Source organism: Perissodus microlepis, chromosome 6 (genome assembly GCF_051167445.1).
Source record: "Perissodus microlepis isolate ML-2025 ecotype Zambia chromosome 6, ASM5116744v1, whole genome shotgun sequence".
Taxonomy (NCBI): Eukaryota; Metazoa; Chordata; class Actinopteri; order Cichliformes; family Cichlidae; genus Perissodus; species Perissodus microlepis.
In genome coordinates this window covers 30,025,098-30,039,814 of record NC_140466.1, presented here as the reverse complement: position 1 = coordinate 30,039,814, position 14,717 = coordinate 30,025,098, and the positions used below count along the sequence as shown (strand labels likewise).

Here is a 14,717-nt window from a genome sequence, read left to right as displayed (position 1 = left end):
GGTCTTTGTCATAGTCTCTCTGATAGTCATTGATCATTTAGTTTTAATCATAATTTAGGCGTCTAAATTCTTTTAGTTGTAACCAACTAAATATCATAAGATTATCGTAAATTAAATCAAAATGTGATTCAGTGACTAAAATATAAAGTGCCAAAGTTTGTCGTGGTTTTACTGGTGAAAGTTGCACCACAAAGTGTCTTCGTTTTCATGGCATCAAATGCAAAAATTGACCCAAAAATATTAGTCAATGAAATTAACACTGTTACAGTTCTACCCTTTGGAAAGAGCCAAAGTCCACATTAGGAAGCAGGAGGTTTTGGTCCGTAAGTCACTAAGTGCTGGAGACTTTTATTCCCACATGAGAAAAATCTTTTTTTTCTTCCTCTTGTATCGCTTTTATATGTACATTTATACTGTCTGGTTAATGCCCAAAAGTTGATTCTGTTCATCTGGACGTAGCGTTTTCAGTGGGAGAAACGTTTCGTCACTCATCCAACTCATCTTCAGTTTCAGCTGACTGCAGGTTTCCTCAACTTTATCAACAGTACATTTGCACAATGACTGAAACTAGGACCACTGAGTGAACAATGGGCCGGGAGGTCAGTTCCTTGATCATTAATATGCCAATTGTCATGACCATTGATCAACAGTGAGATGAACAGAATCAACCTTTTGGGATTTACTTACCTGGATGATTGAGCAGACATCAAGACACTGTCTGGTTAGCTTTAACATGAAAACTACCTGGTTAGAGTTAGGCCAGTGGTGATCCCACAACCTCATTCTAAGCAAAAATTCACAGTGGACCCCTCCAACCAGCATTCATCACATTTTTGTTCTAAATAATCTGACATCACCAATACCAACAACAGTTCGATAAAATGACAGATTAAAAATCCTACTCTGGAGGCAGTGAACAAGTTTATTTCAGTAACAATGCCCAAATTAGTAGGGGTGCAACGATATTCGTATCGATATTGAACCGTTCGATACAGTGTTTTCGGTTCGGTACGCATATGTATGAACAATACAAAATTTGTAATTTATTTTATCAACTTTCCTTCTGACGATGCTGTCTGTGTTGAGCGCTCAGTGAATCTGCGTTCGACTACTCCGCCTAGGCTGCACTGTCGAGCTCAGATCCACTGAGCGCTCAACACAGACAGCATCTTCAGAAGGAAGAGCGCAGGGCAAGCTAGCGAGACAGAAGCTAAGCTCTCCTTGCAACATGGCAAATTGAACCTCCCCCACCCTCATTCAGATCTGGCGTTTGGAATTATTTTGGTTTTCATGTGACGTATGACCCTGAAGGTAAGCGCGTCATGGACTAAAGTAAAACAGTATGTTGGATGTGCCACGCAATGCTTAATTACATGGGTGGGAACTAGTGTGTTAGCGCAGTTAGCTCGTTAACGTGTTGGCCGTCTAGCCCCATGCACGGGGCGATCAGGGGTAGCTCGTTAACGGAGATTTGCCGTGTTGTGGCGTTAAGGTCATTTCAACGAGATTAACCTGAAAGCACTAGTGGGAACACAACGAATATGACTGCACATTTACATCATCCTAGTGCAAAGACAAGTGGAAGCAGACAAAAACGACAAGCATGCATGCTACAAACTTTACCCGAGTCATTTAGACAGCCGTTAGCACATGATTCTCCTTATGGGGACCTGATATGTTTAATATGCTGCTGAGAATATAGCCCAGAAGAAGCGTATAGTATAGCTTTTATTTTGGAAAGAGCCATTTCTCTGTAATAAACTCTCTTTTCCAAAGATGAGTGATTCCTCAATCAGATACAGGGCTCGCAAAATCGCTAGCCCGACGTCCTGGGGCTAGCGATTTTTCCAGTCGGGCTACCAAAATCTATCTCTGCCCTGCCCGTCGGGCTATTGTAGGAAGGAAAAATATATGTCAATGCTTTTGCATTCTTTCGGAAATGTAGCTGGGTAATTATGTCATTGGCATCGGTGAGCCACTGTCAATATGTGACATATTGAAATCGCGTTTGAATTTGCGCTTGTTTTTTGCTTTCACTTTGCAATCGCGCGAACTGTGTATAGAGAGCGACAATACTGATTGGTGAGTGATGATAATTTGCGCACCAATTCCTCTGACATCGTTTTATCAATCGTTAGCTTACTACGCAAACATGACAAGTGAAATCTCCCGCAGCAAGCTTAAACATGTGAGAGGTTGATCGCGCAGAGAATCGCTGAGCGTTATGTGAGTGCGTGTGTAAAAGCAGCAGGATATATATTTTAGTTCTGCTGAGCCAAATAAGACAGGTCAGGGTGAAGAAGTGACAGCCAAAGAAAAGCTTACCACAAAACGGAAAAGTTATGACAAATCAGACTATAAGGCAAAAAGAAAGTGCAGCTTTATGGTTTCATGGACAAAAGAATTTCTGTGGCTGCGATATGATGAGCTATATAACCAGGGGTGCACATAAGTGGTCCGCAGGTGCGCATTCGCTGTCAAAATAAAAAACACGCACAAGGGTTAGGGTTAAATTTAAAAACTGTACTTTTGAGTTAAAATATATATTTATAATTTTAATAAATGACTAATTAAAAAGCCATGAACATTTTTCTTTGTATCGAAAAAATATCGAACCGTGACACCAAAGTATCGAACCGTGAATTTTGTGTATCGTTGCACCCCGACAAATTAGCTTTGGTGTTTGGTCTTTGAGGTGACTGCTGGTTTTCTAGGCTACTGTGTTAGCTAAGTTACATTATTCATGTGTCTCTCTCCCACATTTAGGCAGCGTTAAGTTATTTAGCAATACATTCATTGTTGTTGTGGTCATCCGTTCCACTGTCTTTGACAGCACAGTTCACCGAGTGGGAGGAAACCTCTTGCGGTCTGACTTGGACCGGCTGCAATCACTCTGTGGCAAATGGAAGCTTTTCAAATAATTGCAGTCTCACTTAGAAATGCAGACAGACTTCTAACACGTTGCTATCAGTCTGAGTCAGTCTGCACTGACACATCTGTTTGGAGCAGAGGATATGATTCAGTTGGTTGCTAACTGACTGTATTCCAGTTTTATTCCTGTATAAAAACAATGGTTGAGCACCTGTGTCATTCTGCAGTTGAACTGCCATCATGCAGCAATTACATGACTGCTTGTGGAGGAATTTCTGAATTTGTCTTTCAAATCTCTGAGGTTCTGGCTGGACTGTGATGTTATTCTATGTTATTTATTGTTATTTGCAATTTTATCACAGATTGCATTAAATTGCCAACTTGACCCCACTGAATTGTGAACTGATATCAGACCCACCAAAGTCACAACTATCCAAAAAGCAACAAGAAACAGATGGCACATGGTCACAAGAGTTTTGGTGATGCCGTGGTCTTCAACCACTGTTTTCCACGGTGTGACTGAGGACAGTTTTCTCCTACTCTCAGTACAACCTTTGTATATTGGCAGTGCTGTGGTTTAAAGTTTTCCAGCCCTCAGGTGTCCTCCACTTGTTGGGGGCCCCAGCCTACTTTTCCTGGTGGCAAGCTGCACCTCGGGCTAGAGTTAACACTTTTGTCACACAGCCCTTCACAGTCTAAAGACATGCATGTTAGGTTTATTAGTGATTGGTGGTAAGTGTGTGGTTGTTTGTGTCTCTGTGTTAGACCTGTGATTCTCCAGTGTTACCCATGTGATGGCCAGTATCATCCAGACTAGGCTAAATTCCCCCCATGATCCTTATTTGATAAAAAAAAAATGGATAGATGGGTAGGACAAAATTGATTTCCAGCTGTAATAAATTACTTTCATAGTGGTGTTGAGTGCCATAAGAAAGGGACAATATGTTACCATATACACAAAGATATAAATCACATTTTGTGTCAATTTCACACTTTAAAATGTATTTTTTTCCTGTCAGGCAATCAGAATTTTATATTCATTTCTCTCTATAAGTGAGTACAGGTTTAATAGACACAGCCTATTTCACACCTGTTTTTGACTTTGTTAAATAAATGTACCTTTCCTTGTGTCACTGGAATTCACGCTCTGTTTCAGAAGACACTACACGGAGGTGGGTCATAAAAACTTGATTAAAATATATGAGGGACTAACTCAGCACAGTTGACAGGATGGAAAAGAGGAAAATGAAACTGTTTAGGGCATCCAGATGACTGTTTGAAACAAAAAAAACCAAACATATTTTCATACTTACTGACATGAAGTGCAGTGACAGCTAATACTTTGCACAGTAATCAATAGTAGTTTCGGGACTCTGTAAACTGGCAAGATGAAAATTAATGACGTATGCTGGAGAAGTGGAAAAGAGATGGGGGACCCTTTTTTTCATATATTTGTGAAAAAGCTGAAAGTGTGTGGAAAGAGATTGAATTTGGTATTAAGAATACAGTTGAGGTAATCCCCTACTTTGTGTCTGTTTGGATTATCACCACATTGCATAAAAAATTCAAAACATGGCTGGTTGTGGTTTTGTCTGCAGGAAAAACAATCTTCACCATTGGGAATCCTCCATAATGTCTCATTATGGAGGAGAGGATGAAAATGTAAATGGGTGACTGCGTGGGAGAGAAGACATCTTTAATGAGTTATGAGTGAGCTTTCTTTTCCAAATAAAGGGACATTGATAAAAACATCTTGTCTGAGATATATGTGTGTAGGACTAGCTAACTGCTAACTGATTGAACATTTGTGGTCTCCAGACCTTTGTCTGTATCACATGACGGTAACCGATCTTTTTCAGTTTCAGACTAAACATGACATCCTGAGAGTCGTGTGGATACACAGATGATCGATGTAAAGGCAAAAGTGGTTATCTGTTTAGAGGTGAGTGGGCTGAAGTCTTAAGGGCCTGAAAATATAAAGATCAAAGGCAAACACTCCATTCTAGTCGTAAATACTTTGGAAATAATCTTTAAATTGTTCTGTCAAAAATGATCAAATTGAGCATAAATCAAACACATGGTTTAAAGGAGAAACTCAACATCTGATGAAACTTTCACAAACCTTTTACTTGGTAGAAAAGTCACTCAGTGCAGAAACCTAAGTGTTTGTGTGTTGGCTACAGTAAAAAACCTTCTACATGTTCTATGAATAGCCACTGGAGTGATATAACCTGGACAGAGACCGTAGGAATGAAGCGATTTGTGCTTAGAAACCAGCATGGTGATAAGGTTGAAAAGGTTGAGTCATTTAGATTTATGACTTTAGTGATTTTTTTCCTCTTTTATTTGCCGAGGTTTAGATATGCATTCTCCTGCCAATCTAACGCAGGTGAGTGGATTGATGTTTGAAGTACATAGCAGTTCCACTGAAAATGGATTACAGCCAGGCCTTTGGTATTCCTGCTCAGGTTTTTCAGTAATTTGAGAGCCTCAAAATAATTTCCATTTACCTCTGTTGTACTGGTCTGCAGGAAAAAAAACTGTTACAGAAAAATGTACTTTTAAAGTTAAGAAAATGAAAAGAAAACCCTACATTATCTGCATATGCCTCATTTCTGATCAGCATGTTTTTTGGTGTTTTTGCGAGCCAAACAGTGAAGAGAGTCTTAATAACTGATCTTCTGGAAGGAGCTGAAATTGTTGTTGGAGCCGTTTTGTACATTGGAGCCACTTGGGATTCCTTCACCATGGCAGCAAGACAGGGATCACTGATCCCTCTGAAAGTTTCTTGGATATTACAATCACAGGACATCTGCTGCTACTAATGCTCCCCCCGAGGACTTGTGAGGAATGAATATTAAGGAATGAGTAGTGATGGTGCAGACTATTAAAAGACTGAGTTTAAAAGTAATTGGTGGTTATGTCTGCATTAATATTATAAAGTTAATACTTTAGGTTCTCTGAGATGTGTGTTTGTAGGAGAGACACACTGAAGCACACCTCTCTAAACACAAGCAGTAGGAAGCAAACATGGTAATGGTAACCCAAGCACCTTCTTATGCAGTTAAAGTATGATTATGATTGATAGATGACCTTTAAGGAACAGATACACTATCTGAAACAATACAGTCTAAGAAACAGCAGATAAACGCAGCTTAATGTCACAGTACTGGGCCTCTGACACAGTGTTTTTGTGTTTCTTATGTTTTCATTTGGTATTGTTGACTTTCCTTTTGAGTCTATTCCCTTTTGTGCCTCCCTGCGTTGTCTGTCATGTGTATCTTGCATGTGAAGTTCTGTCTCCACATTGAGTCATCTGTTTCCCACTCGTGTCTCTTGCTCCCTCTGTTCCCTGTGTTCAATCAGGCAGTGTCTTAGGGTGTGTCTCATGTTTCCTGTTTTATTTTGATAGTCTCTTGTCCTGTGTCCAGCGTATTCAGATTTGCTTCCACCCTGTCTTGTTAGTCTGATTAGTTTCAGCTGTGTTTCCCATCCCCTCGTTTTCCTCCATGCATTTAGTTCTGTCTTTTTCTGCTTGTTGTTGCGTCGTTCCTTGTTGCTGTGTGTTTCTCCATGCTCCTGGTTTTCCTCGCCCCTATTTTCCAGTTCAGGTTTTGTTTTCCTGTTTGGAATGTTCAAGTTTTCCTACAGCAAAATAAAGCTGCTCTTTCAGTTTACCTTTTCGTTTGAGTCCTGCGTTTTGGTCCTACTCCTGCCTGCCACACAACATACCCCTCACACCTATATGGACAAAGGTATCTGGCCACACCTCTTAATATTTCAATTTAGGTGTTTTCATTGTTGAAAAAAAAAAAAAACTGTTTGTGAAATTTCTTTCTTCCTAGTATTCCACAAACAACTGTAAGTGGGATTATTGCAAAGTGGAAGAGTTTATGAACCACACTGACGTCGTCACAATATGGCAGACCATGCAAAGTTGCAGATGAGATTGATGAGTGCTGAGACACATAGTGCAAAAAATTTACCAACGCACTGCTGACTCGAATAACTGCAGCGCTCCAAATTTTCTCCGATATTAACATCAGCACAAAAACTGTGCACTGGGAGCTTCATGGTATGGGTTTCCATGGCTGAGAAGTTGGTGTAATGTGTAGGTACTTGGTACCTACACTAGTACTTTTGTCCATATGCTGTATTTCCTGTCACGTCTTTGCTTTTCTTAATAAGAACAAAATGTTAAAATGGGAAGAGTCAGATCAAGCCTAACAGACAGGTCATCAGAAGGCCTGACAGGATGTACCATTCTCTGTTTCAACGGCACAGCAACGTTACTACAGACAGATTTGGTTATCAGTTGCTGTGCAAGGTCTGAATAAATCAAATGATCTGCCGATTCAGCCCACAGATTCTCTCCATTAGTTCCTTCCCATGAAACCTCTCCTTTGTAATACTGTGTAATGTTAGATTCTCACATGGACAAAATGCCTCAAAAATATATAAAGCATTAGTGGCTCTGCATCACGAGTGGCACTGGTACCATTTCAGTCTCTTTTATGCCAAGTGATATTGGTATGTTTAATGGAAAACTGCACTCCGTCTGGGTACTTGGACTACTCTTGCACTTCAGAGCTTTGCTCACTTGGTACGAGTTTCCTTTTTTCTGTATTAGTTTTGTGATTTATTGTTGACGCTATTGTTGTTGTTCCTTTGTATTCTTGTACGCAAACCCTTACTAGAGAGCAGATTTGCCCTTGTGGAACAACAGCGATGACTCTGAACCGTGAACATCTCAGCAGTAATGGTTCCAACATACATTGCTGCACATTTAGATTTGTTTGCTATTAAGATTTCAACGCAACAGCGTACAGAGGCTTTTATGAATGCTACTACAGAACGATCTCTCCTAATGTGTCTGTGTGCACCAGTGTTGGGTAAGTTGCTTTAAATTAGTAACTTAGTTACATTACTAGTTACTTCCATCAAAAGTAACTCAGTTACTTCAAGTTACTCGTTACTTTCAAAGTAACTAGTTACTAGGGAAAGTAACTTTGGTTTTACTCAGACTTCTCTTGTTAATGTGTTGCTAACTGGATACCCAGCAAGATTGCCAGTCTTCTAGCTTGCTTACTTGCCACAAGTGCACTGTGCCACCTACCAAAGGAAAAAACAATGTGCATATTTCCACGAGAGAAATCCCACGCCTGGACCGTCGTTGACCACCGCCATGATTCTAGCCTACGTTACAGCGTCGTGTGTGCTTTTTACATCCAACACAAAAACTGCAGTCGTGGTGCTTTCGATTGTACTCAGAACTCAGAAATTCTGCCTTCCGAATAGGAAGATGTAGGAAACACCAGGCTGCAGATGAGCTGCATACAGGGCTGGACTGGGACAAAAAATCAGCCCGGGCATTTTGACTATAGACCGGCCGCCATTATAGGAAAAATCATAAAGCCTTTGAATGAAAACAAATGCTGTTGTGACAGTGATGTACACTGTCTTGATGGTATATATGCATCAATCTATCAATCGTTTGTTGTAAGACTCAGATAATTATTTGTTAAAAGCTAGACATTTTAAATGAGAATAAGAAGGTATTTCTTTGTGCCCCCCTTTCCCTGTTAATGCCCTACCTTCCCCCCTGGCAAAACTTTGCTAGACCCGCCCCTGCACAGTTACCAGCTGTCAGCTACACAGAAAGGATCCTGGTGTTATTTATCTCCCAGAAACAGTTCATAACTTCCCTTCAACTCATTCATGTCACCTAAAAGGTAAACCTGTTTCTCCATCACCTGTTCAGCTCTGATGATTCAGTAAGGACATCTCCTGGTTTCATCTTCATGTTTCCCACTCACCACATATCCAAACCGACATCATGACCAGCAGCTTTACAGCTGTGGCTCCAGCAAACATCAGCTGATACTAGAAATTAATATTAAATAAATTCTAACAACAGCTGATCAAACTTAAACTTGCTGCTGTTGTTTAACGTGACATCCGGTGGTTTCCTCTTTCTGGCGCAAAGCGGACGATAAATAAACAAGAGGGAAAAGCCGATCAGCTGATCATTGATCAGTTTCATGATTGAAGTAGAAACAGGAGAGGGAGGGTGAGAGGATGAGAGAAGAAGAGGCAGCTGTGCAGCAAAGACACAGAATAACTCCAGCTTTGTGTCTTTTTCACTGTAGCTGAAGTCCGGGACAAACTGTTCCTTTTCACCTCAATACGAAACGCGTAATAATTTAATAATATTTTCTCTGAATAGGAGACGATTCCGTTTTTACGGGACGGTTGGCAACTCTAATAATTAACCGTATGAACAAAATAAAGTTCAACATCAGTAACATAGCACCCACCCAGCTGTATAGAAACTCCGTCATGCTAGCTAGCACGCAGTATGAAAAAGTCAGCACAACGAAAATAAACTCCACCTAAACTTGGTTTATATCTGACCCAGATAGACTGCAGGTTATAACTTCTTACCTGAAGTTCAGTTCACCTGACACTCGGACGGGCGGCCGCTTCGGGTCTCTCCTCCTGCCTCCCTTTCCCTCCTCCACCTGCTGGCCTCCACCACTTGCTAATGTTACTGAATCTGTGGAAGCTCCGCGATAGCCACCACACGAAGTAACAAATAACGAGCCTATCTAAATCCCAGTAACGAGTAACGCGTTCCTGATTTTGGCATAATAACTAGTTACCGTGCTCGTTACCACAATAATAACGTAGTTACTGTAACGCGTTACTTAATAACGCGTTAGTCCCAACACTGGTGTGCACTAACTGTTGTAACTCTGTCACTTTTCGGCATCATTTCACCAGCGGTGCTGTTATCTCAGAACTTCTTTTTCAAAGACTCCTTAAAATAACTGTGTATGTGTGTGTGAGTTTGTAGTAAAGGATGTTTATATAGGCTATACACAGTATGCAGTACAAATCAGGAGAAGCCGATAATCGATAACTGCTCTTAAGTCTAATTGCCAAACAACGCATTTATCCAAGATATAGAAACAATACGTCAAAGAAACACACAGAATAAAATGAATTGATTACTGTCTATAGATTTGTATTTCAGAATGTGCAAGCATGCAACCAGGCAGACACACACAAACACACACATAGACACTCACGTTTTTCCTTCTTACATGTAAAAACCAAACAATAAGCCTCTTACATTGTAATTAACAAAGAAACAGAAGTTAACAATAGAATATGATGATAAGACACGTTCTTGAATGTTCCACCCAAACCACAAAGCAGCGTGTGCGGTCTGATAAATAGGCATAAACGCCTGGTTTGCAGAAATGCTGTGACTGTGGAACTGCAGAACATTTCTGTTAACATAACTGAACTCTGCTGTAAAGAAAACGGTGTCATTTTGAAAAGGAGCTTTTCTTGTGTGGCTGAAGGCTATGAAGTATACTTTAAAGATCGCGCAGGCTAATAGAGCAGGACTCAGGTGGTTTTTATGGCTTTTTGCCTGATCTGAGCTCATAGTGACTTTTTTTTTTCCTGATTGTGTTTATTTTCTCTTTATTGTTGCTGTGGGCCCATTGTCCACATCACTCTGCTTCACTGAAATGTGCTTTCTTCAGTGTGAATTACAAGTTTCTAAGGGAACGTTCTGAAGCCTGAACTCTTGAGTCCTGCTGAGGTCACTTCAAAGGGCACAGAAAAAAACCCTGCGGCGTATTAAAGGTGGTTTCAGTCAGCAGGGGTCATATGTAATCACTCCTCAGGTTACCTCAGTATGGACTCTTAGCGTGGAGGGGATTTTTTCTGTACTTATTTATTTAATTTTTCATTGCTGTGGATAATATTAAGATATATTTTTTACAAAAAAATTTTATTGCATAGTGAGCACACTGGGGCATTTTAGATAAAATAAAATACAATTCTTTAATCCCTGAGAGCCTGAACCTTGGAAAAAAAAACCTAACCCTAACCTAAATTTTTACAATTCCCCGATGCATTAGAATGTATTTTGGAATTTATTTAAGTTTTCTGGACGGAAAGAAGTCAAACTAATGATGTAAAGTTCTCAAAAAACTCACAAAAACTCATGTATTAAATATAATACAGCCACTGTCAAGGGTTTAAATTGGGAAATTATCAGAAAATATTTATACCACAAGGGAAGAATACACTAAAAATATTAACAGATACCAACTTAAAAGTCATTAAATGTTTTGGTATGGAGATTTATGAGGGTGGACACACTTTTGGAAGAACTTTAAAGTGGGCATTTGAGGGCCTCCAGGTTTTTGACCACCTTTGCTTCATTTTGAAGCCCTGTGGACTGAAAGTTTTTAACAGGCATACACTAAGGGAAGCAGTCTTTGTAGCTGTGTCTTTATTCTGAGAATCTTGTAGAAAGGACCGAACAGAAACTGCTCAAACTCTTGAGAAAGTACACGTCACATTTTCTGTGCAGATGTTGCAAATACTTGACCTTTGTACAGTCGCAGTACAAATATATGTCTGATTGAATTAATAGAGAGTATGAAACTGAGATGCTGCTTGTGTGTAGATATTCATCCCTTTATAGATTGTGAGTTGATAGGAGAAAGAGAGAATATCTGAAGTAGCATTGCATGGGTAGTGTATTGAACCCTAAGGGCCCTGTCACAAACACTGGTCAATACAGAAAAGAGAACATTTCCCTACTCGTTGCAAGTGGTTGCTGGCAGTCACTGTGAAATTGATTGCTAAAGCCGTTCACCTTCAAACAACAATTTTTGCCTTTTGAAATGTGTCGGTTTCAGTGGTAAGGCACAACTTTTATTCTGGTGTAAAAACCAAAAGCTTACGTTGCACTTTTTCTTGTAGTTAATGTTTTTGCAGACAAGTTGACTTCTTCCACGTAAACTGTGGGCATCTGCAACCAGAACAATAATAATGAGGCTTTTGGTACAACTGGACTGGCTGCTAATTGGACTCTAGAAGTGTATTAATGGGGAGGCAAAAACGCAACATAAAAGCTGCAAAAGTGGAAAAGGGTCGCATTGAGACACGCTTAAAAGGAGCAGAAGATTCATCTATGTTGTCAGGCAGAAAAAGATGCATTGCATGATTCATACAATTCTACAGATAAATGTTCGCTATTAGCTGTTTACTGGTAGCTTCTCACCTCCACAGCTGTTCTGTCACGCTCTTGAACCCCCAAAAACACTTCTGTTGTGTTTCGTGAGGGTTTTTTCTGGATGTTTTTCCGTTCCTTTGTTGTTGTCTTTTTTCCCTTCTATTTCTGTTATGTGGCTTTGCAGCACTTGCTGTTGTTTTCTCAAGTTGCCATGCGTTTGACCTCTCAGGACCACCGTACTGTACCATACGGATGTCATGAAGGGGGAAATTAGCCAAGGAGACCAAAATCCCTGTTTCTTAACCAGCTGTGTTCCTGTTTATTTCTGCGGGTTAAGTTTTAAATTTTAACATAGAGTCTAAGGGGACTGACTCGTTTTTTTGGAGCCGGTCTCCAGGGGCCATTAGAGGAACTGCATTTTTTTTATACCTCTGTGCTGGCTGCATTTCTTAGCCCTGGAGGTTTTTGCTTGGTTAAGTCAGATAAGTGTTACAGTCACATGTTCCTCTTGGGTATGAGGGAATATTATTGGTTTTAATGAAGTGAAATGCAAAAATCATAACAGAGCCCCCCAGATGACACCACTGACAACCCATTTTTTGTGTCTTGTGTTTCTTCTCCTTTATGATTTTCATGTTTTTATTACAAAATTTTTTGCCTTGATAATTAGTAACACTTGAAATACAAACTTTGTCCCGAGTTTCTAGCAACATAGAGGTGATGTACAAAGACTCAAAGAGATGAGGCTGAAAGATGCAGGGGGAGGTGATATTATAATCAGCACTTCCAAAGCTACCAGTGCTGAAATTAAACAAACAAAAATTTTAAGCAGCAGAGATTTCAGCTTGTGATGATTGCCACTGGGAAGGATTTGTTAAGGGCGAAGAACGATGACAATCTAACGCTGTCCCCTGAAGAAAGGAGCATTTGGACAGGCTGGATGGGGAATTGCCCGAGGCCCTACTAAGGAACAGAAGGAACAGCTGTCCTTGACACATACACTGCACACAAATATCTGTGCAGGCACGCAGACAAACACATGTGCATGGACATGTACATGCAGAGTGCACACACAAACACACACAGTCAAACTAAGCCTGTCTATTGTTGCCTGGGGGCATATTGTTTGCAGGGAGATGATTGATTCCACAGAAGCCGATGGGACTGCTGCTTATATCGAAACCTCATATTTCTTGCAGTGCAGAGGAACCACCTCGTATGAGGCTCTGTGCAGACGTGTGTCCAAACGCAACCTTAATAAAATATAAAAATCTTCTCCACTTCCATTTGTTAACATAGAAGGTCATTAACTGACCCATTTAAAGCAGACGCTGCTTAAGCCATCTGAGAATTGATAAATCAATGCGACACACATACACGCACGTACTGTACATAAACAGATACAGGGTCTTTAGGGAAGTGTTAAGGTGCTGGTGAATTATGGCAGCCATTATGTTTTCACATGAAGCGTTTCCTGCTTATCGGCTTGTGTTGGCTTCACAGAAACACTTCATTTTCCTTCTTGGTGAAGCTTTAAAAATGCTGTGGCTGCTCTTGTTGAAAAATAGAAACACTTTTGGCGTAAAAAGTTACCGTCTGTCAGCCCTGTGTTTAGAACTTAAAGGCAGCACTAAAACAGCGATATAGCGCACATCTTCAAATCGCAAACAGCATGGAGGCGAAATATGTCATCTTGGAACATCATGTACTTTATAAAAAAAACAACAACAAAAAAAGATGACTGTCTCCATTAGATTTGTTACACGCCAGCTCTATTAGAAAACAGAAATCCTCAAAACCTGCAAAAGCCTTCATTAAGTTGTTTACTAGCTTGGAGTGCAAGACAGATATTTATAAAATAAAAACTTTATCAGGCATTGGTAGATTTGAAAGCAAACATTTATAATCTTGTTGTAGAGTTTCCAGTCAAATATCCCTGTGAAACAGGCAAGGTGCAGGAGGTCTTGAATGAAGGAGACCAGACAGGATTAAGATTTTAGTTGGTAACTTTAGGGTATTTAGAGTGTAAAATGTAAAATTTAAAAGGAAGACTTTTTAATCAGAGTTAGCATCAAGTCAGTTAAACTTGTGAGATATTGATCTGTTCAGTTAAGTAGCAAAGGGGGTTGTTGGTGTTTGGTGTTAATGAAATTAACAACAGGTGCACTAGAGGGGCAACAATGACACAACCCCCCAAAGAGGAATGGTTTTCCCTCCTTCTCTTTACTGACTGTTTTTTTTTTTTATGGGTTCTGCATTTGGCTAGAGTCAGTGTCACAACTGGTAACAAAGACAGTCCAACACCTCCAGGATGGCACTTCAATATGCACTATTGCCAGAAGGTTTGCTGTGTCTTCCAGCACAGTCTCAAGAGCATGGAGGAGATTGCCTGCCTCTTGGAGTTGCTCTAGGAGAGCTTGGCAGGGCTGTAGAAGGTCCTTAAACCATCATGATTATGTCAATGAGGACCCAAAGTGTCTAGTGGGTCCTCTACTCACTGCCTGTCATGGTGGAGGTATATCTATGCAGGGACGCACAGACCTCTACAGGGTAGCCAACAGCAACCTGACTGTCATTGGGTATTGGGATGAATTCCTTGGACCCTACTTTAATGCAGTGGGTCCTGGTCCAGGACAATGCCCGGGCCCATGTGTGAGAGTATGCACTTATATGAATATGAACAGACGTCTGTGAAAATGCTAAATCAAGATGTTAGTGATCTACAAATACATCAAAGGCAAGTAGATAATTATCAGTCACACCTGTATGCTTCTGACACAACAGTACTTCCCACCTTTGCGGT

The 14,717-nt window shown here is 40.3% G+C and overlaps 1 long non-coding RNA gene across 1 annotated transcript; it reads left to right on the top strand.

Annotated features, from left to right (window-relative positions):
* The first annotated feature begins 1,187 nt into the window (after nucleotides 1-1,187).
* LOC146385907 (uncharacterized) lies at nucleotides 1,188-6,460 on the top strand. Its single transcript, XR_014800536.1, has 3 exons — nucleotides 1,188-1,311; nucleotides 4,470-4,581; nucleotides 4,731-6,460. It is a non-coding gene; the product is annotated as an uncharacterized LOC146385907 (long non-coding RNA).
* The last annotated feature ends 8,257 nt before the right edge of the window (nucleotides 6,461-14,717 follow it).